Raw genomic sequence first — 20704 nt, 5'->3', positions numbered from 1 at the left:
CAACCCTGTGGCCACTGCTGAGTTTTCCAAATTTGCTGGCATATTGAGTGCAGCACTTTCACAGCATCATCTTTCAGGATTTGAAACAGCTCCACTGGAATTCCGTCACCTCCACTAGCTTTGTTCGTAGTGATGCTTGCTAAGGCCCACTTGACTTCACTTTCCAAGATGTCTGGCTCTAGATTAGTGATCACATCATCATGATTATCTGGGTTGTGAAGATCTTTTTTGTACAGTTCTTCCATGTATTCTTGCCACCTCTTCTTAATATCTTCTGCTTCTGTTAGGTCCATAAATTCACAAACCTGATGACATTGGCCCTAAAGCAGAGCAACAGGGACAGTCGCCTTTGCTAGTGGACATGCACAGTGGTCCTGCCACTCTGGAAGGCCAATGGACAGATTCTTAGAAATTTAAACTTAGTTTTGCTAGCAATTGTTCAGTTCAATTCAGTTCAGTTCAGTCGCTCAGTCATGTCCGACTCTTTGCGACCCCATGCTTCTAGATATTTATCCAGTGGAGCTGAATTCTTAATGTCCACACAAAAGCCTACCCATGAATGTTTACTGCAAGTTTATTCATAACTGACAGAAAACTGGAAGCAACCAAGAAGTCCTTCAGTAGTGGACTGGATATAGAATCAGTAGTGTGTCTATATGGTGGAATGTTATTCAACAATAAAAAGAATTGAACTATAAAGCCGTGGAAACAGATGCAGGAACTTTAAATGCATCGTACTTTCTCAGCAGCATTGACATGTATACACGACCACGTGTAAAATAGCCCGTGGGAAGCTGCTTTGGCACAGGAAGCTCAGCTCAGGGCCTGTGATGACCTAGAGGGTGGGGTGGGTGGTGGTGGGAGAGGGTCAAGAGGATGGGGAGGTATATGTACACACACAGCTGATTCATGATGCTGTACAGCAGAAACTCACATGTTGTAAAGCAATTATATTCCAATTAAAAAATAAAAAATGCATATTATTACACGCACAAAGTCATCTGAAAAGCCTAAATACTCTTCAGCTCCAATTATATGACTATTATGGGGAAAGCAAAACTATGGAGAATGTAAAAGATGAACGGTTTGGAAATCATTCTACACCCATTAGGGGAAGAAATGAGGGATGAAAAGGTGTTAATAGAGGATTTTTAGGGCAGAAAAACCCCACTATGTAGGGTGTTTTAATGGAGGATTTTTAGGGCAGAAAAACCCCACTATGTAGGGTGTTTTAATGGAGGATAAATGACATTATGCATTTATTAAAACCCAAAGGTCTGTACAGCATTAAGAATGAAACAATTTAAATTACGGATATTAGTTAGTCACAACATATCAATATTGGCTAATTAAGAAAATATCTAATCCAAATTTGATCAAAATGCTAAATCCAACTACCAACATTCAGGATATATAGAAGCCCAGAACAAGTTGTTCAAATACATAAAAACATCCTGTGTTTCTTTAGCAACAACACAACAAAAGAAAGAAATAAAAGAGGGACAAAGAAGTAGAGATACGAAGAAAATTATTAAAAGAAATGTAAAAAATAATCAGCTGTGACATATGGACTTACTCAGGTTCTGATTCAAATAAACTAAAATAATCCATTTATAGCATTTATGAGATAATGGGAAGTTACCATGCTTACTGGATATTTGACAATTTTTTAAAGTGTGCAATTTCTAGATAGGATGTTGATATTTTCATTAATTTATAATTTCATTTATTAATAAGTGAATTATTTAAGACATAGTGAAATGGAGAGATGAAATAATAGGAAGTTTGAGGTTTACTTCAAAAGTTTACAGGCTGGAGAAAGTAGATACACCATAGGCAATGGGGTATAGAATAAGAGTGGAAAATTACTGAAGCTGTGTAGTAAGTTTAAGCGATTTTGTTATATTATTCTATTTTCAAACATGTTCCAAATTCTCAACAATAAAAGATTAAAAAAATACAAATAGTATTTGCATTTTTCTAGACTTTTTATGACTATTTGCTCATCAAGATTACTCTATGTGCTACTGAAACAGCATCCTGAATTATCTTAAGATCTTTAATTAGTTTGGAATATAATGTATATGGAACTGGAGATATGCTTACAGGTAAAATTCCCTCTTAACTATGTTCCTCCATCCCGTCCAGACTGAGAATTAGTCTATGGATGAAGAAGATGTAAACAAAGGCTGAGACAGGACTAGCTTAGCCTTGGCCAAGGGTCAAAGGGAAGAGCTGTCATAACCCATCAGCCCGCCCGAAATCTCTTTTTTAAGACAGGGTATCCTTGAGTCTAAATTTGAAATAGACAGGATTGATTTTCTTCTTACATTAAGTAAACCTAACCCTCATTTGCAGAGAAGGCAATGGCAACCCACTCCAGTACTTTTTTTTTTTTTTTAACTTTATTCTACTGTACAATACTGTGTTGGTTTCACCATACATTGACATGAATCCACCACAGGTGTACATGCGTTCCCGAACATGAACCCCCCCACCACCACCTCCCTCCCCACAACATCCCTCCAGGTCATCCCCGTGCACCAGCCCCAAGCATGCTGTATCCTGCATCGGACATAGACTGGTGATTCGATTCTTACATGATAGTATACATGTTTCAATGCCATGGATGGAGGAACCTGGTAGGCTGCAATCCATGGGGTCACTAGGAGTCAGATATGACTGAGTGACTTCACTTTCATGCATTGGAGAAGGAAATGGCAACCCACTCCAGTGTTCTTGCCTGGAGAATCCCAGCAACAGGGGAGCCTGGTGGGCTGCTGTCTATTGGGTCACACAGAGTCGGACACGACTGAAGTGACTTAGTAGCAGCAGCAGCAGCAGCAGCAACCCTCATTTGACCCAAGAGGGGAGCAACAGATACACCGTGCAAATATTACAGATTTAAAGTTTTTAGTAGCGGAGTTTGTTGCTTTGTTAGGATTAGGGTTCTCTATATTGAATTTAAAAACCTACAATGCTTGCTTTTCTCATTTTTCACTAATATTATCTCATAATAATTTTAAAGACATTTGATTTTTTTCTATACTCTCCAAGTTCTGTGAATTATATTCTTTATGTGATTTTTGTGAATAGAGAAATGTTAAAAGGTATCAAAAGTTAGGTTCTGTTATCTCCTAGCTTGAATTGAAGAGTCTACTATGAATATGAACTGTCTGAATACCCAGTTCCTCCCCTCCTGGTATATCAGGAGCATACATCCAGCTGCAGGATAACACTGGCAAGCACAGTGATGGTTTTCACTGAGAACCCCAAACACTGAATGCTTCGTTTTTCTTTTCTTTTTCAAGAAATCCCCTGTCCTCAGAGATATGTGAAGCCATTTGTGCCAGAATGGTTTGCATAATAATGGTCTCCTTCAGTTTTCCAAGCTCACACAGAAGAATCACTCAGGAAACTAGCAGTAACATCAACAAAAAAGAAAATTGCCCATTTTTCACTGAAACCGTTCTTATTCTTCTAAATTTTTTTAGCAGTTTTCTTTTTAAATGTAAATACTCGTAAGAGTTCAGAAAAAGATATCCAGTTATTAACATTTCAGGTATAATTATTACTCTTCCTAAATCTCCACCTTTTCCACGGAGCAGTTTTCCTTAAAAGAAGTGTTATTACCTCCCTACTCATGTGGGTCCTCAGACATCTTCAAATAAATGTCTGTAGGTGGGACTCTCTGATTATAAAGGCAGAGTGAAATTAATGTTATTAATGTACCAAGGTGTGAAGTATGAACTTCAGCTGGGTTTCCATAAAGAACTCTGTTGATTACATGTTTGAAGCTACAGATATCTGCCTCAAATGTCGCTATTGAAGCCTTTTACGAGCTCTCGTGCTAATCAGCGAGGAGAGCCTGCAGCTTTTCCATGTAACGTGGAGTCCGTGCTGACAAGCAGCTTATCAGCGCTAAGGATAACTGCTGTGTTTTAGCAGTGGCATCAGAAGACACTCTCCACGTTTGCCTTCTTCAGAGTACTTAAGAAATTATCAGAATGTTGCCAGGAGCCTTGCCTACAAGCTGCTGCCTTTGAGAATTTTTGCAAGCATTTAAAAGAGTAACCAGAATGCATTCCATCCGTTATGAATCTCTTACCTCATGGGAAGGACAGGATTGTAGGGCATCCTCCTAGGGCCTCTCAGACACGTCTAATAGTCTAGTCATCTTCTGCAGATCTGTGTATCTCTTAAGAATGCTCCTCCGATTTTAAAGCATTATGAAAAAGGGTGCTAATGTCAAGCTGCGCTTGATCCTGACAAGTGAGGTTCTGCATTAAAACTTGGTAGAGACTTCCTGGAGAAGGAAATGGCAACCCACTCCAGCATTCTTGTCTGGAGAATCCCAGGGACGGGGGAGCCTGGTGGGCTGCCGTCTATGGGGTCGCACAGAGTCGGACACGACTGAAGCGGTGTAGTAGTAGTAGTAGCAGTAGAGACTTCCTGATCCCCCAGTTCATAAATCCTTGCTAAATTTAGAAATCCTGACTTTGTGAGACATCTTCAACCCATAGACATGGTCCCACTTATGAGTAATTTATCGATTCATTTACTCATTTAGGTCATGGGGCAGTCAATATTACTTACTGAACACCTACTTTGTGCTTTGAGCACTGACTTGCATGCTGCTCATGTACAAGAGGATAAAAGAATCCTGAAAGAACTCACAGTCTGTGGAGGATACACAGAAGCTATGATCAAGTACCTCTGGCAGCAGGGAAAGAACAAAGAGAGTCCTTGGGTAGCGAGGTGGGCTTCCCAGAGAAGCTAACCCTCGGGCTTCAAGAATGAGGATTCTATGAAAAGGAATGTTGGTACCTTTTTACACTGTGTTCTTTATCCTGGTGACCAAGCCTCTCCTTGTCCCCTGCAAAAAAAAAATAAAAGTAAATTATGATTATACACTAGTAACAATGCTTTGATCTTGGGTGTCAAGAAATCCTGTCTCCAGATAGTTCCTGTTAAAATGTGAAGGAGGTTAGCTCATTGACTCATTTATAGGACTTGTAATAACTCTTATATCAGGCAGCTGATACGAGGTTCAACTGAGAAGATATTTGGGAAATCCCATTCTTTTGTAAGTTGTAAAGTACAGAGCAAGTGTTAAGTATTCATTGTCACTCTTGTCATAGTAAAACCATTCTTACTGTATTAAGGATTATTTTATCAGTTTTCTGGACTCTGGCAATATAACTAGAAGAAAATTTTAAAAAATACAAATGATTTTGAAATATTTTTATGTTATGCCATAGCAAACACTTCCAAAAACTTATCAGTTCAGTTCAGTCGCTCAGTCATGTCCGACTCTTTGTGACCCCATGAATCGCAGCATGCCAGGCCTCCCTGTCCATCACCATCTCCTGGAGCTCACTCAGACTCACGTCCATTGAGTCCGTGATGCCATCCAGCCATCTCATCCTCTGTTGTCCCCTTCTCCTCCTGCCCCCAATCCCTCCCAGCATCAGAGTCTTTTTCAATAAGTCAACTCTTCGCATGAGGTGGCCAAAGTACTGGAGTTTCAGCTTTAGCATCATTCCCTCCAAAGAAATCCCAGGGTTGATCTCCTTCAGAATGGACTGGTTGGATCTCCTTGCAGTCCAAGGGACTCTCAACAGTCTTCTCCAACCCACAGTTCAAAAGCATCAATTCTTCGGCATTCGGCTTTCTTCACAGTCCAACTCTCACATCCATACATGACCACAGGAGACAACTTTTTCTTAAAGAAAAGTCATTTTATGCTACCAGAGAGACAAAAAACAAACAGACTGGATTCTCTGATCTAGTTTTGAAATTAAAATGCCCTCCACCTGGGTTGTCCTGCACTGGAATTTCGAGGCCCAGCCACTCTCATGATTCAGCATGAGGCTTTACCCTTATTCTCTGCCTTCTCCACCCATGTCAGCTGCCACACAAAAACATACCCAAGAGCTCTCCTACACCCAGACTTAGGATGCCAACAAATTAGAGGACCTAAAATTATTTTTGAAAGATGACATTTGAAATTTCAATTAGAACCACTGAAGAAGTTATACATTGAAAAGATCTCCATTGCATTATCTCTGTCTTAATTTATGGACTAAGATTGTCTTTATTTTTAAACAATTGACAGAAGTACCACATTTTTTTTTAAAAAACCAAACGTGATTTTTTTTTTGTTAAACAAACACAAATGTTTCCATGTCTAAGGCTCCCAGAAAGGTCTTCAATGGCCCACCTGGGAGTTGCAAAGCACATTTGGTTTCCCGTGGCCCTAAGCGCATTCAACTTTCCACATTTAAAACGGACCCAGTCCACAGCCCTCCTGTCTTTCCCATACCACGCACAGGAACACAGATGTGAGGTTCACCAGGGGTACCCAGAGTGTGCAAAACCCTCTCTTTACCTTTCTACTGGTCCAAGTAGCTCCCAGTGAGGGAGGGTGCAGTTAGATGGCGCATCAGCCTGCAGAGCCTCATATCCAACTAAATAAAGGGTCCCATGTGCTTTATTCCATGACCCTCTTATCCTTCTCCATCAGGGGGCAGACAGACTGAAAACCACAATCACAGAAAACTAACCAGTCTGATCATATAGACCACAGCCCTGTCTAACTCAGTGAAACTATGAGCCATGCCATGTAGGGCCACCCAAGACAGATGGCTCATGGTGGAGTTCTGACAAAACATGGTCCGCGGGAGAAGAGAATGGCAAACCACTCCAGTATTCTTGCCTTGAGAACCTCATGAACAGTATGAAAAGACAAAAAGATAAGACACTGAAAGATGAACTCCCCAGGTTGGTATGTGCCAATATGCTACTGGAGATCAGTGGAGAAATAACTCCAGAAAGAATGAAAAGGCAGAGCCAAAGCAAAAACAACACCCAGTTGTGGATGTGACTGGTGATGGAAGTAAAGCTCAATGCTGTAAAGAGCAATACTGCATAGGAACCTGGAATGTTAGGTCCATGAATCAAAGCAAATTGGAAGTGGTCAAACAGGAGATGGCAAGAATGAACATTGACATTTTAGGAATCAGCCAACTAAAATGGGCCAGGATGGGTGAATTTAGCTCAGATGACCATTATATCCACTACTGTGGGCAAGAATCCCTTAGAAGAAATAGAGTAGCCATCATAGTAAACAAGAGTCTGAAATGCAGTACTTGGATTCAATCTCAAAAACAACAGAATGATCTCTGTTCATCACCAGGGAAACCATACAATATCACAGTAATATAAGTCTATGCCCAGACCAATAATGCTGAAGAAGCTGAAGTTGAATGGTTCTATGAAGACCTACAAGACCAGATAGAACTAACACCCCCAAAAGGTGTCCTTTTCATTATAGGGGACTGAAATGCAAAAGTAGGAAGTCAAGAAATACCTGTAGTAACATGCAAATTTGGCTTTGGAGTACAGAATGAAGCAGGAGAAAAGATAATAGAGTTTTGCCAAGAGAATGCACTGGTCATAGCAAACATACTCTTCCAACAACACAAGGGAAGACTCTACACATGGAAGTCACCAGATGGTCAATATTGAAATCAGACTGATTATATTCTTTCCTGGAATCAAGATTGCCGAAAGAAATATCAATAACCTCATATATGCAGATGAGAGTGAAAAAGTTGGCTTAAAGCTCAATATTCAGAAAACGAAGATCATGGCATCCGGTCCCATCACTTCATGGAAAGTAGATGTGGAAACAGTGGAAACAATGGCTGACTTTATTTTTAGGGGGCTCCAAAATCAGTGCATGTGGTGACTGCAGCCATGAAATTAAAAGATGCTTACTCGTTGGAAGGAAAGTTATGACCTACCTAGACAGCATATTCAAAAGCAGAGACATTAATTTGTCAACAAAGGTCCATCTAGTCAAGGCTACAGTTTTTCCAGTAATCATGTATGGATGTGAGATTTGGACTATAACGAAAGCTGAGTGCTAAAGAATTGATGCTTTTGAACTGTGGTGTTGGAGAAGACTCTTGAGAGTCCCTTGGACTGCAAGGAATTCCAATCAGTCCATCCTAAAGGAGATCAGTCCTGGGTGTTCATTGGAAAGACTGAAGTTGAAGCTGAAACTCCAATACTTGGCCACCTGATACAAAGAGCTGACACATTTGAAAAGACCCTGCTGCTGGGAAAGATTGAGGGCAGGAGGAGAAGTGGGTGACAGAGGATGAGATTGTTGGATGGCATCACCGACTCAATGGACGTGGGTTTGGGTAGAATCCGGCAGTTGGTGATAGACAGGGAGGCCTGGCGTGCTGCGGTTCATGGGGTTGCAAAGAGCTGGACATGACTGAGTGACTGAACTGAACTGATATTCTTTGTAGCCAAAGATGAAGAAGTTGTATACAGTCAGCAAAAATAAGACGGAGCTGACTGCGGCTCAGATCATGTACTCTTTATTGCCAAATTTAGACTTAAATTGAAAAAATGCAGCGAAAACCATTAGACTATCCAGGTATGACCTAAATCATCCCTTACAATTATACAATGAAAGTGACAAATAGATTCAAGGGATTAGATCTGATAGACAGAGTGCCTGAAGAACTATGGATGGAGGTTCGTGACATTGTACAGGAGACAGGGATCAACACCATCCCCAAGAAAAAGAAGTGTAAAAAGACAGAATGGATGTCTGAGGCCTTACAAATAGCTGTGAAAAGAAGAGAAGTGAAAGGCAAAGGAGAAAAGGAAAGATATACCCATTTGCGTGCAGAGTTCCAAGGAATAGCAAGGAGCAATAAGAAAGCCTTCTTCAGCGACCAATGCAAAGAAATAGAGGAAAACGTTAGAACAGTAAAGACTAGAGATCTCTTCAAGAAAATTAGAGTTAAAGGGAATATTTCATACAAAGATGGGCACAATAAAGGACCTAACAGAAGTAGAAGACATGAAGAAAAGGTGGCAAGAATACACAGAAGAACTGTACAAAAGAGATCTTCATGACCCAAATAATCACGATGGTGTGATCACTCACCTAGAGCCAGACATCCTGGAACGTGAAGTCAAGTGGGCCTTAGAAAGCATCACCACGAACAAAGCTAGTGGAGGTGACAGAATTCCATCTGAGCCATCAAATCCTAAAAGATGATGCTGTGAAAGTGCTGCACTCAATATGCCAGCAAATTGGAAAACTCAGCAGTGGCCACAGGACTGGAAAAGGTCAGTTTTCATCCCAATCCCAAAGAAAGACAATGCCCAAGAATGCTCAAATTACTGCACAATTGCACTCATCTCACATGCTAGCAAAGTAATGCTCAAAATTCTCCATGCCAGGCTTCAACAGTATTTGAACTGTGAACTTCCAGATGTTCAAACTGGATTTGGAAAAGGTAGAGGAACCAGAAATCAAATAGCTGGATCACTGAAAAAGCAAGAGAGTTCCAGAAGAACATCTACTTATGCTTTATTGACTATGCCAAACCCTTTGACTATGTGGATCACAACAAACTGTGGAAAATTCTTCAAGAGATGGGAATACCAGACCATCTGACCTGTCTACTGAGAAATCTGTATGCAGGTCAGGAAGCAACAGTTAGAACTGGACATGGAACAACAAACTGGTTCCAAATAGGAAAAGGAGTACATCAAAGCTATATATTGTCACCCTGCTTATTTAACTTATAAGCAGAGTACATCATGAGAAATGCTGGGCTGGAGGAAGCACAAGCTGGAATCAAGATTGCCAGGAGAAATATCAATAACCTCAGATATACAGATGACACCACCCTTATGGCAGAAAGCAAAGAGGAACTAAAAAGCGTCTTGATGAAAGTGAAAGAAGAGAATGAAAAATCTGGCTTAAAACTCAACATTCCTAAAAGTAAGTTCGTGGCATCTGGTCCCATCACTTCATGGCAAATAGATGGGGAAACAATGGAAATAGTGACAGAGTTTATTTTTTATTTTTTGGCTCCAAAATCAGTGTGTGTGGTGACTGCAGCCACGAAATTAAAAGACGCTTGCTCCTTGGAAGGAAAGTTATGACCAACCTAGATAGCATATTAAAAAGCAGAGACGTTACTTTGCCAATAAAGGTCCATCTAGTCAAGGGTATGGTTTTTCCAGTAGTCATGTATGGATATGAGAGTTGGACTATAAAGAAAGCTGAGCCCGGAAGAATTGATGCTTTTGAACTGTGTTGTTGGAGAAGACTCTTAAGAGTCCCTTGGACTGTAGGGAGATCCAACCAGCCCATCCTAAAGGAGATAAATCCTGAATATTCATTGGAAGGACTGATGCTAAAGCTGAAGCTCCAATCCTTTGGCCACCTGATGGGAAGAGCTGACTCATTGGAAAAGACCCTGATGCTGGGAAAGATTGAAGGCGGGAGGAGAAGGGGACGACAGAGGATGAGATGGTTGGATGGCATCACGGACTCAACAGACGTGAGTTTGGGGGAGCTCCGGGAGTTGGTGATGGACGGGGAGGCCTGCCGTGTTGCAGTCCATGGGGTCGCAAGGAGTCGGACACGACTGAGGGACTGAACTGAACTGAAGCGCCGGTGAGAAGGCTCCTCCCGCCCTTCACTCGCGACTAAGCAGAGCGGGCAGAGGGATGTGTCCAGAGCCAACCTTAGGAGACATGCCGGTGGGGTTTAATGCTGGAGCAGTGACGTGAAAAGCACACACAGGCAAATCGAGCAGGATGTTCAAGTCTTTGGTTTCCGTCCCTTACATTTCTAAGCTCCTCGCGAGGTTTCTTATCCCGCCCCCATTCCTCGGGTCTGTTATTCTCGCACCACCTCGCTGCGCCTCCCCTTTGCTGGCACACTTCTCCCAATTCCGGCGGGCGCCTGCCTTTCCCCGGCGTCAGCACCACGTGGAGTCACTTCACGATAACATCCTATCCCAGTGGCCCGGGATGAAGGAGCTGGTGTGGAGCCGGCGGGCCTTTCACTTCTGAGAGTATGCAGAAGGGGCCGGCCTTGAGAGAGAAAACTAAAATCAGGAACTAGAGAAAATCAGGGGGCTAACCGACTTCCAGCTCATGGCAGCGGGCAGCGTGGCCGCCCGTGCGGCCTTGTAGCCTTCATGCCAAAGCGTATCCCCTTGAGTCACACTGTTTCCACGAGGATGGTGTTAGAGGCGGTGGTCGGTCCTCACACAGAGCTTTAGCAAAGACAGCAGGCCCCCTCCCCTGGATGCCAGGCCTGGCCCCGCCTCTCTACAGACCCCAGGGCTTGTTGGCATGGCCCACGTTGACCCAGTCCTGGTAGGCCCGGAGCTCTCCCCTCTCATAACCGCCCTCTGGGTCTGCTCCCCAGCGCGGCTGCAAAGGGAACGGCCACCAAGGGGGCGACTGGTCACACACACCAGCTTCGGGGCGGAAACCAAGCCTTCTCTTCCTGCCGCTTCCCCTCTGCCCTCCTTCAGATGGGAAGGGTCACACTTTTCCTTAGGGGGGAAGGGGTTTAAGTCCCCATAGGCCATTCTTTGAGCTACGAAACAAAACACTTAATAGATTCTGTAAGCCCCAACACCTTTAACACCTTTTGTAGTGGAATGAGAAGAAAGAATAGTGTGCCCCTAGCAAGACGCTTAGCTACTTTCCACTTGAACCTCTCACATTTCCATTTGAATCCCTTTTCTCTACATAGCCTCCAGTAATACTCTTGATTAGGGGTCAGTATTTCTTTTTAAAATAAAAAGTAGTGCAAACCTTCCCATGTTCCAGGTTAACGGGAGGGTCATAGAAGCATATGCGTTAAAGGCGGTTGTTTTTCATACTGATGTGATCCTTATAAAACCCAGTTCAGGGTAGAAGTAACGACTCTTTTCTCACGCTTTAGGGCAGAGGCTGACCCCAGGCTGGGTTGGGGAAATCACTGGGGGCAGGAACGCACAGTTGACTGTGTGGTGAGGTACGTGGGCTTGACTTTGGTGCTCTGATGCGGGTCTCAGGGGACAGGGCACTGCCTCCTCCGTTTCTCTGAACTCGCTGGGGCATGAGCAGAACCCCCTGGAACACCAACCCCTCCAGCCCCTCTGACGGCCCCACATAGGTGTCTGCAAGTGAGCAGTCTGAACGCAACCAACTGAAAGCGTTTCTGTAGACAATTCTATTTTATTATTTCATTTCTGGCTCTGCTGGGTCCTTGTTGCTGTGCTCGGGCTCTCTCTAGTTGCTGTGAGCAGGGGCTACTTTTTAGTCTCGGGATGCAGGCTGCTTATTCCGGTGGCTTCTCTCGTTACGGAGTCCGAGCTCTAGGGCGGTGGATTTCCGCGCTTGCAGCAGGAAGGGTCAGTAGTTGTGGCACATGGACTTAGCCGCCTCGCAGCATGTGGGATCTTCCTGGAGCAGGGATGGAACCCGTGTCCTGCAAACCAGCAGGTGAACTTCTAACCACTCAGTTCAGTCAGTCACTCAGTGGTGTCTGACTCTTTGTGACCCCATGGACTGCAGCATGCCAGGCCTCCCTGTCCATCACCAACTCTTGGAGCCTACTCAAACTCATCCCCATCAAGTCAGTGATGCCATCCGACCATCTTGTCCTCTCTTATCCCGTTCTGCCCCTGCCTTCAATCTTTCCCAGTATCAGGGTCTTTACCAATGAGTCAGTTCTTCACATCAGGTGGCCAAACGATTGGAGCTTCAGCTTCAGCATCAGTCCTTCCAATGAATATTCAGGACTGATTTCCTTTAGCATTGACCACTGGACCACCAGGAAAGCCCTGGAATGATTTTTTTTTAACACGGTGTGAAGGCCTGTCTTTGGGAAGCAGGGAAGGTGCAGGATCCAGCCTGACCACATATGCCTTCCCTCAGAAGTTGATGACATAGCATTTGTTTTGTACAGATTAAAACTTGTGTTTCTGTTTTAAACCCAAGCACGGGGAAATCACACATCCCCTGAAACAGAGGAAATATTGCAAGAAAATTACATATCAAATAGGGATTTAACAATTTAAATGGAGGTGGCTGCTATTGCTATAAAGCTGGCCAAATTTTATGTTCTTAAGAAGTGCTGGGAGAGCTTTCTGTGATGGCGGGAATGTTCTCTATCGCTGCTCTGGGCTTTGGTAGCCGTTGGCCCCTTGTGGCTAGTAAGCAACTTGAAATTAAGGAGCTGAAACCTTAATCAAATTTAAGTTTATATAATCACACCTGGCAAGTGGCTATCACATTGGACAGCACCCTTTTAAGTGTAGGGAGCATTTAGCATTTAATGTGGTGCACATATTAACAGAATATTAGCAAATTCTCTGGGATTTCCCTACTGTTAATTGAATATATTTTGTCTCCCACCAGGAGTTCAGTGAAGTCTGATCATGTTCACTAGACAACAGGGAGCATCAGATGTGTGCTTTCGCTCCATCTACAGTCCTGCCCCAAGGTGATAAAAATCAGCCCAATAAATGCTGAGAAATACTGATTCTGACTCACTTGCTCTCACTTCTGACTTGCCTCATTACACTGTGAACATAAGAGAGATTTGCTAGAAGAACTTACCAGCTGAGGGAAGATTTTGCTGTTAATTTCTATTCTGGCCACTATTTTTGAAAGACCAGCAGTATGAAAGAGTTGAAAAGGAATATGAACAAACAATTGCCAAGATAAAATAACTCCCTTTGACTTTTTTTTTTCCACTTACTTTTCTTTGCTTCATTTTTCCTTTTCAAGGCTAATTTTCTTCTTTCTGGGCTGATGACCATATTACTTGGAGAAGGCAATGGCACCCCACTCCAGTACTCTTGCCTGGAAAATCCCATGGATGGAGGAGCCTGGTAGGCTGTAGTCCATGGGGTTGCTAAGAGTCGGGCATGACTGAGCGACCTCACTTTCACTTTTCACTTTCATGCATTGGAGAAGGAAATGGCACCCCACTCCAGTGTTCTTGCCTGGAGAATCCCAGGGACGGGGGAGCCTAGTGGGCTGCCGTCTATGGGGTCGCACAGAGTTGGACACGACTGAAGCGACTTAGCAGCAGCAGCAGACCATATTACTTTTCTAGGGCTGTCATAACAAAACATTGTAAATCACGGGGCTTAAACACAGCTTGGAAGCTGGAAATCCAAGATCAAGGTGACTGCGGGTTAGTTCCTCTGAGCCTGCCCATGGCTTGCGGATGGCTGCCCTGTTCCAGCCTCTCTGCGGGGCCTCTTCTCTGTGTGCCTGCATCCCTGGTAGCTCTTTGTGTATCCTAATCTCTCTATATAAGGACATCGGTGAGATTGGATTAGGGACCACCCTAAGGCTTCATTTTTGGGCTTCCCTGGTGGCTCAGAATCTGCGTGATATGCAAGAGACCCTGGTTTGATTCCTGGGTTGGGAAGATCCCCTGGAGAAGGGAATGGCTACCCTCTCCAGTATTCTGGCCTGGAGAATTCGATGGACTGTATAGTTCGTGGGGTTGCGAAGAGTTGGACATGACTGAGCGACTAACACAAGTCTTCATTTTACCCTAATTACCTCTTGACAGGTCTATCTTCAGATAGTCATATTTGAGGAACTAGGGGATGGGAGGGCTTCAGCATATGAATTTGAGTGGAGGATACAATGCAGTTCATAATGTTGGTGATAAGTAATATTTTATTTTTGGCTTCAGTTAAGAATAAAGAACCGTCTGTCTTTTGCCATTATCTTTTGTGACTTAAAAGTAGGCATCTACACAATACACAAAAATAGAAATTCTATTGGTTCTAATTCATTAATATAGAATTAAAGTGCACTATTAATCTACCACATTCTTTTCACTTTTACTTGTCTGTGAAACTTTTGATTTCTCTATCAAATCTGAATGAAAGCCTGGGTCAGGCAGAGTATCTTGGTTGCAGGTTGTCCCTTTCATCACTTTAACTATGTCATGCTACTTCATTCCGGCCTTCATGTTCTGCTGAAAATTTCGATGGTAGTCTCCTGGGAGTTTCCCTGTATTAATATGTTACTTGTTGCTTTTCTCTTGCTGCTCTTAATATTCTCTCTGTATTTTCAGTCTTTGTCATTTTGATTACAGTGTGTCGTGGTACCTTCCTCTCTAGTTTAATTCTGTACACGACTCTCTGGGCCACCTGGACTGGGTGACTGTCCGTTTCCTCGGTCGGGGATGCTTCCAGCTATCATGCCTTCCAGTAGCTCCTCAGGCCCTTTCTCTATTCTCACTCTGGTTCCCCTGTGAGTGTCAGTGCCCTTGATGGTGTCCCGGGGATTCTTACACTGTCTTGGTTCCTTTCTGCTTCCTGTCTGGTGACAGTGGCCCCTCTTCCCTGTCTCCCAGCTCACCGGCCGTCCTGCATCGCTCAGTCTGCCATTGATTCCTTCTAGTGTATCTTTCCTTTCAGGTATTTTATTTCTCATCTTTGCTTTATTCTTTATATTTTCTAACCCTTCGTTAAAACCTTCTGACTTCTCCCTGTGCGTCCACCGTCCTGCTGAGTTCTTTGACCACCTCTATGATCATTACTCTGAGCAAGCCTGCCAACACAGGGCAGACCCGAAGCCTGGGACCAGCTGGCCCCTGGACCTGCTCGCCAGAAGACGAATGGAACCTTCAGGATGCTGTGGATCCCACACCCAACTGTATTAGAAATGGTGCCCCCACCCCAACCCCACCAGTGATCTGAAATGAACTCTGAACTCTGCCTTGGGTAGACTGCCTGTCTCCACTTCCTTTAGTTCTTCCGGGACTTTCGTCTTATTTAGTCTGGAGCACACTCCTCTTAAGCCTTCGCTTGTATTTTCGTATATGTTGTAGGTTAGCTACATTCCTCGGCCTGGGAGAGGCAGCCCTCTGTAGATGTCCTGTGCATCCCAGCCAGGCGCTCCCCTCCCACCACCTGAGCTGTACGCTCTAGGGGTCCCCTGAGAGGGTTGCCCGGGTTCCCAGTTGTGGCAGGCTGACGGTGCAGGCCATCTGCGGGGCTCGGTTGGTCCCCAGTCTGGGTGGCTGCCAGGCCCTCCCTGCGTGTGTGCTACCGGCCACTGGTGCAGAGGTGGGACACCCTGGGGCCTGGGGCTAGGACTGGCTCAGTGCTGAGGGGGTCAGAGGCCCAAAGGTGCTGGGGCTGCAGTGGGTGGAGCCAACCCTGGGGTTAGTGCCTGACTACAGGCAGGCAACACTGGTTCTCACAGTCTGGCTGCAGGTCCCAGGGATGCCAGGGCATGTTTCAGATCACTAAGGGTGGGGTTGGAGGGTGCTATTCCTGACATAATTGAGTATGGGATCCACGGTATCCTGAAGGTTCCACTGGCCTGCCTGCTGAGCAAGCCCAGGGGTCACCAGGCCCCAGGGCAGGGTCTGGCCTGTGTTGGCCAGATTTGTTCTGCAGACTGTGGGAGCATAGTCTTCTTGCTTCCGGTGGGTGAGGCTGGTCTAAAGTTTGTGCAGGCTTCCTGGTAGGAGGGGCCAGTGCCTGCCTACTGCTGGGTGGAGCTGGGTCTTGACCCTCTGGTAGGAACGACCATGTCTGTGGTGCGTCTTGAGGTAGTAAGGAGAAGGGGGCAGCAGAGGATCAGATGGTTGGATGGCATCACTGACTCACTGGACAGGAGTTTGAGCAAGCTCCAGGAGGTAGTGAAGGACAGGGGAGCCTGGTGTGCTGCAGTCCATGGGGTCACAAAGAGTCAGACACGACTTAGCCACAGAACAACCACAGTGGGCTCTGAAAGTCTTAGGCAGCCTGTCTGCTGATGGTGGGCTGTGTTCTCCTAGTCCGTTGTTTAGCCTGAGGTGTCCCAACACTGACAGCTATAGGCTTTTGAGTGGGTCAGGTCTCCGTGCTAATGAGCCAAGATGTCAGCTGCTGGCAGCTGAATATTCCCAAATATGTCAACTACCTGTGTCCATGTCCCAGGATGAGCCTCGGCCACCCCCACCTCTCCAGGAGACTCTCCAGGACCAGAAAGTAGGTCTGGTCCAGGTTCTTATCAAATTACTGCATTTGTTCTTGGTCCCATTGCATGCAAGATCTTGTATGTGCCATTCAAGAGCAGAGTCTCTGCTCCTCCCAATCCTGTGGGGCTTCTGCAATTAAGCTCTGATGACCTTCAAAGCCAAATGCTCTGGTGTCTCATCTTCCTGGTGCTGGATCCCAGGCTGGGGAGCCTGACCTGGGGCTCAGAACCCCCCACTCCTATGGGAGAACCTCTGAAACATACTTATTCTCCAATCGGTCTGTTGCCCACATCACGGCTGATAGGATTTACTATGTTGCAAGTCCACCCTCTGACCTGCCTCATTCTGGTTCCTTCTTTATGTCCTTAGTTGTAGATCTTTGCCTGTAGGTTCCAGTCTTTTTCACTGATGACTGTTCTGCAGATATCTGTGATTCTGGTGTGCTCACGAGAGGAGATGAGTTCAGGGTTTTTCTACTCATCCCTCTTGACTGCTCTTCAAATGGAAGTTTTAATGAAATATTATACTTGAAAGTGCTTGCCATATAGTTAGAACTAAATAAATGTTAATCTAATGTCTCGCCTTCACCTCAAGCATTACAAACGCTCTATTGTTTCCAGTCTTCCCCGAAATAAAATCATTCTACCTGCTGAAACTTACAGCATGCACAAATTATTCCCTGCTTCATGAATATTATTGACCCAGATTGCAAGCTCCTCATAAGAGGAGTTCAGAAGGGGTGCATGTGTGCTAAGTTGCTTCAGTCCTGTCTGACTCTTTCTGACCCCACGGACTGGAGCCCGCCAGACTCCTCCGTCCATGGGATTCTCCAGGCAAGAATCCTGGAGTGAGTTGCCATCTCCTCCTCCAGGGGATCTTCTCAGCCCAGATCAAACCCATGTCCCTCCTGTCTCCTGTGTTTCTTTACCACCAGCACCACCTGGGAAGCCCTTGAGGAAGGATAAGTAGGTATAAATACTGGCAGAGTCCTGACTGTACCCCTTGTCTTACCCCTCCAACACATCTGACAACGTTCCAGGCAATGTGCTTTTTGCTGAATGGTAGCTTTACGACTGCTGCCAGAGTGATCTCTTTCATCCAACGGAGCAATTTGGCTCTTGATGTGCCCACATCACAGAAAATATGGGAGTTGAAATCCCAAGAATACTGAACTATTCAATCAAGTGGTGACAAACGTGCTTATTCAACATCACTGACCCCCAGAGAGTACTATACTCTGTCTTCGGAGAATAGAAACGGAACCATCAATTATGGCAGCTGAGTAGTAATTTGGGGCAGCACTGCCATGGGAAACTCATCTTGCAGTATACCTGATGAAGCCTTCAAGTCAAGAAATGTGACGTGCAAGTCAAAACCAAATGGTAAAAAAACGTGAAAGTCTTATTGCAACTTATAATGGAGAAGGCATTGCGTAAGTAAGTGTTGGTCGTTCAGTTGTGCCGGTCCTTTTGTGACCCCATGGATGGCAGCCCACCAGGCATTGTATAGAATATTACAAAATAAAGGGATCAGGGATAATGGTTCTTGACTATTAGCTATCTTTCAAGAATATCAGATTGAATTTCCATAAACTGAGCTGAATCTAATTCATGCCTGTTCTTCTGGCTCTTAATGTTTTTTAATTTCCCAGAAAAAAATTGACAGACATATTATTAGAAAAAAGAAAAAAAGAACCTCATTGTTGGTGATGTTGGAAGGTATTAACAATAAAATTTGCATCTTACTCACATCTATCCCAAACTTTGGGGATATCAATTTTCTTAAAACATTTAAGATTCTAAATGGTGTCAGATTCTAAATGGTGGTAATTTGTGATTTAAATCATTTAGTTTCCCTTAACACCACTTTAACAGCTGATACTTGTGATTAATAATATATGTTTTAAATCAATGTTTTATCATCTTATTAAAATTGTGTTTTTAAATAGTTTATGCTCCTTTGGCTAGAATTAGTTAATTTACACTAATGATGTTTTGATTAAGAGAATTCCTTTTTCTTTGGATTCACATGGTGTTTAGAAAATTTGTTTAATAGTTCAATATTGAAATTGCATTTTGTTAATTGGAGCTGGGATTTTATGTCTTCCATGTTCAATGTGTAGCTACTGGAAGCATCACTTAAAACACCATTGGTTGACTGCACAGGTTGGTTAAGGTCAGGGAGACCAAGCCTCAGTTCAGAGATAACAAAATGTATCTGTTCTGATCAGGGAAGTACCACGTGTATAAAGAAGTCCTCTCTCTGGGATCACACCACTTTGCTATTTTAAGATCTTTAATATTTTATGCATTGTGCATTTGTCCAACAGGAAGATACTTTCCCCCTCTAAAAAGGCATTTTTATTGAGCAAGTTGTAGCCAAAAATAAGAGCTTGCGTTGCAGTTAGTAAGAGTTGACCAAAACTATAATGACACAAAGGCCTATTTATGTGAGGAAAATAATTTAAACATAGCTATAAATCATGAATTAGCTAGGTCTTTGTCTTCATATTTTATTTTATATTAAAAACATAAAGACTTTGAAATTAAATGTAAAAGAAATTCTTTAGAATAAAAAAAATATAGGCATTTAAGGCTGCTTTTAAGTCTTAAGCTTCCAATGTTTAATTGCACAATTTTCTAATTCTGCCTTCCATAGAACTGGAGTTCCAATTTCTCATTCCAGCCCAAGGTGAGAGTTCAGGCCAGGGTATTGGACAGAAAGATTAGTTATGACAAAAGGAAAAGGGAGGGAAAAAGAAAAAGTTAAACTTTTTCTTTCACACCCTTCCCCTGTTTACAACTTGTCTCACTTCCCCCTTAGGTTAAAAACACTTGGGACAGAAAAACGTTGATGGTCTGTGCCTTAACCTTCTGAGCGGGCCCCATCTCTCTCTCTGAAAACTGGAAGAACAGCAAGGAAAACACTCTTTAGAAAATCTCTCTCATTCTCTCTCTCTCTCTCTCACACACACACACTCTCTTTGTCTCTCTCTTTCAGAGTTACGTAAGGCTGACTGTTTCCATGATCGGGCTGGCTTGGGTGAGAAAGTATGGATGATTAGAAGCTAGAGATGGGAGCAAGAGGGGAGAAAGGTCCCCAGAGGGTTCCAGGAGCGGCACCTTCTGGCGCTTACAGTCCCTCTTCCTGGAGCAGCTGTTCTCTCTTCTGCCTCCTGTTTCTTATCCTGGTATCACCACACATTCCACCCATCTCATTATCTGTCTTTATTGATAAAATCCCCCTGAGGTCCAAGAAGCCAGAGTTCCTAGCTCCTACTGGTTGGAAGGAGGGAAGAAGTTCTCACCACTGTTTGCCAAAACGTTTCCAGGATGAAATGCTTCATGAGTTCCACAAAGCTCCTCCCTTTGCTTTCATTTACCATCTATTTCTCACAGGAAGAGCTTCCCTGGTGGCTCAGATGGTAAAGCGTCTGCCTGCAATGCGGGAGACCCAGGTTCAATCCCTGGGTGGGGAAGATCTCCTGGAGAAGGAAATGGCAGCTGAAGGTCCACCCCTGATCTCTGGGGACTTGGTTACATTATGTTCTCGCGTGGCCTCATCTGCAGCCATTGTACACTGACTGAACTGTTACCAGTATTGACTTGGTATCAATATAGGGACACCATGATATACACAGTTGAACTTAAGTACTGAAGACCTAAAGACACAAATCTCTGATAGCAAGACTCTGAGACAGCATCTTCCTCCGTGCATCAAAAGTTTCTTCTTACATTAATACTGTCTTATGGGTTATCATCTACAGACAAGAAAGAAACTTTTTATCATGGCATCAAGGATCTTCCACAGTCTCCTTTTTACCTCTTCAGTTTCATCTCTTACCTCCCCTTTAAATTAAAAAAAATGTAGATC

General features: G+C 43.9%; 1 non-coding gene across 1 annotated transcript; it reads left to right on the top strand.

Annotated features, from left to right (window-relative positions):
* The first annotated feature begins 20237 nt into the window (after positions 1–20237).
* Positions 20238–20309, top strand: TRNAC-GCA (transfer RNA cysteine (anticodon GCA)). Its single transcript has one exon. It is a non-coding gene; the product is annotated as a tRNA-Cys (tRNA).
* The last annotated feature ends 395 nt before the right edge of the window (positions 20310–20704 follow it).

The sequence above is a fragment of the Budorcas taxicolor genome, chromosome 16 (assembly GCF_023091745.1).
Source record: "Budorcas taxicolor isolate Tak-1 chromosome 16, Takin1.1, whole genome shotgun sequence".
NCBI lineage: Eukaryota > Metazoa > Chordata > Mammalia > Artiodactyla > Bovidae > Budorcas > Budorcas taxicolor.
Note: the sequence above shows the minus strand (reverse complement) of the source record. Positions and strands in the feature narration are given on the sequence as shown.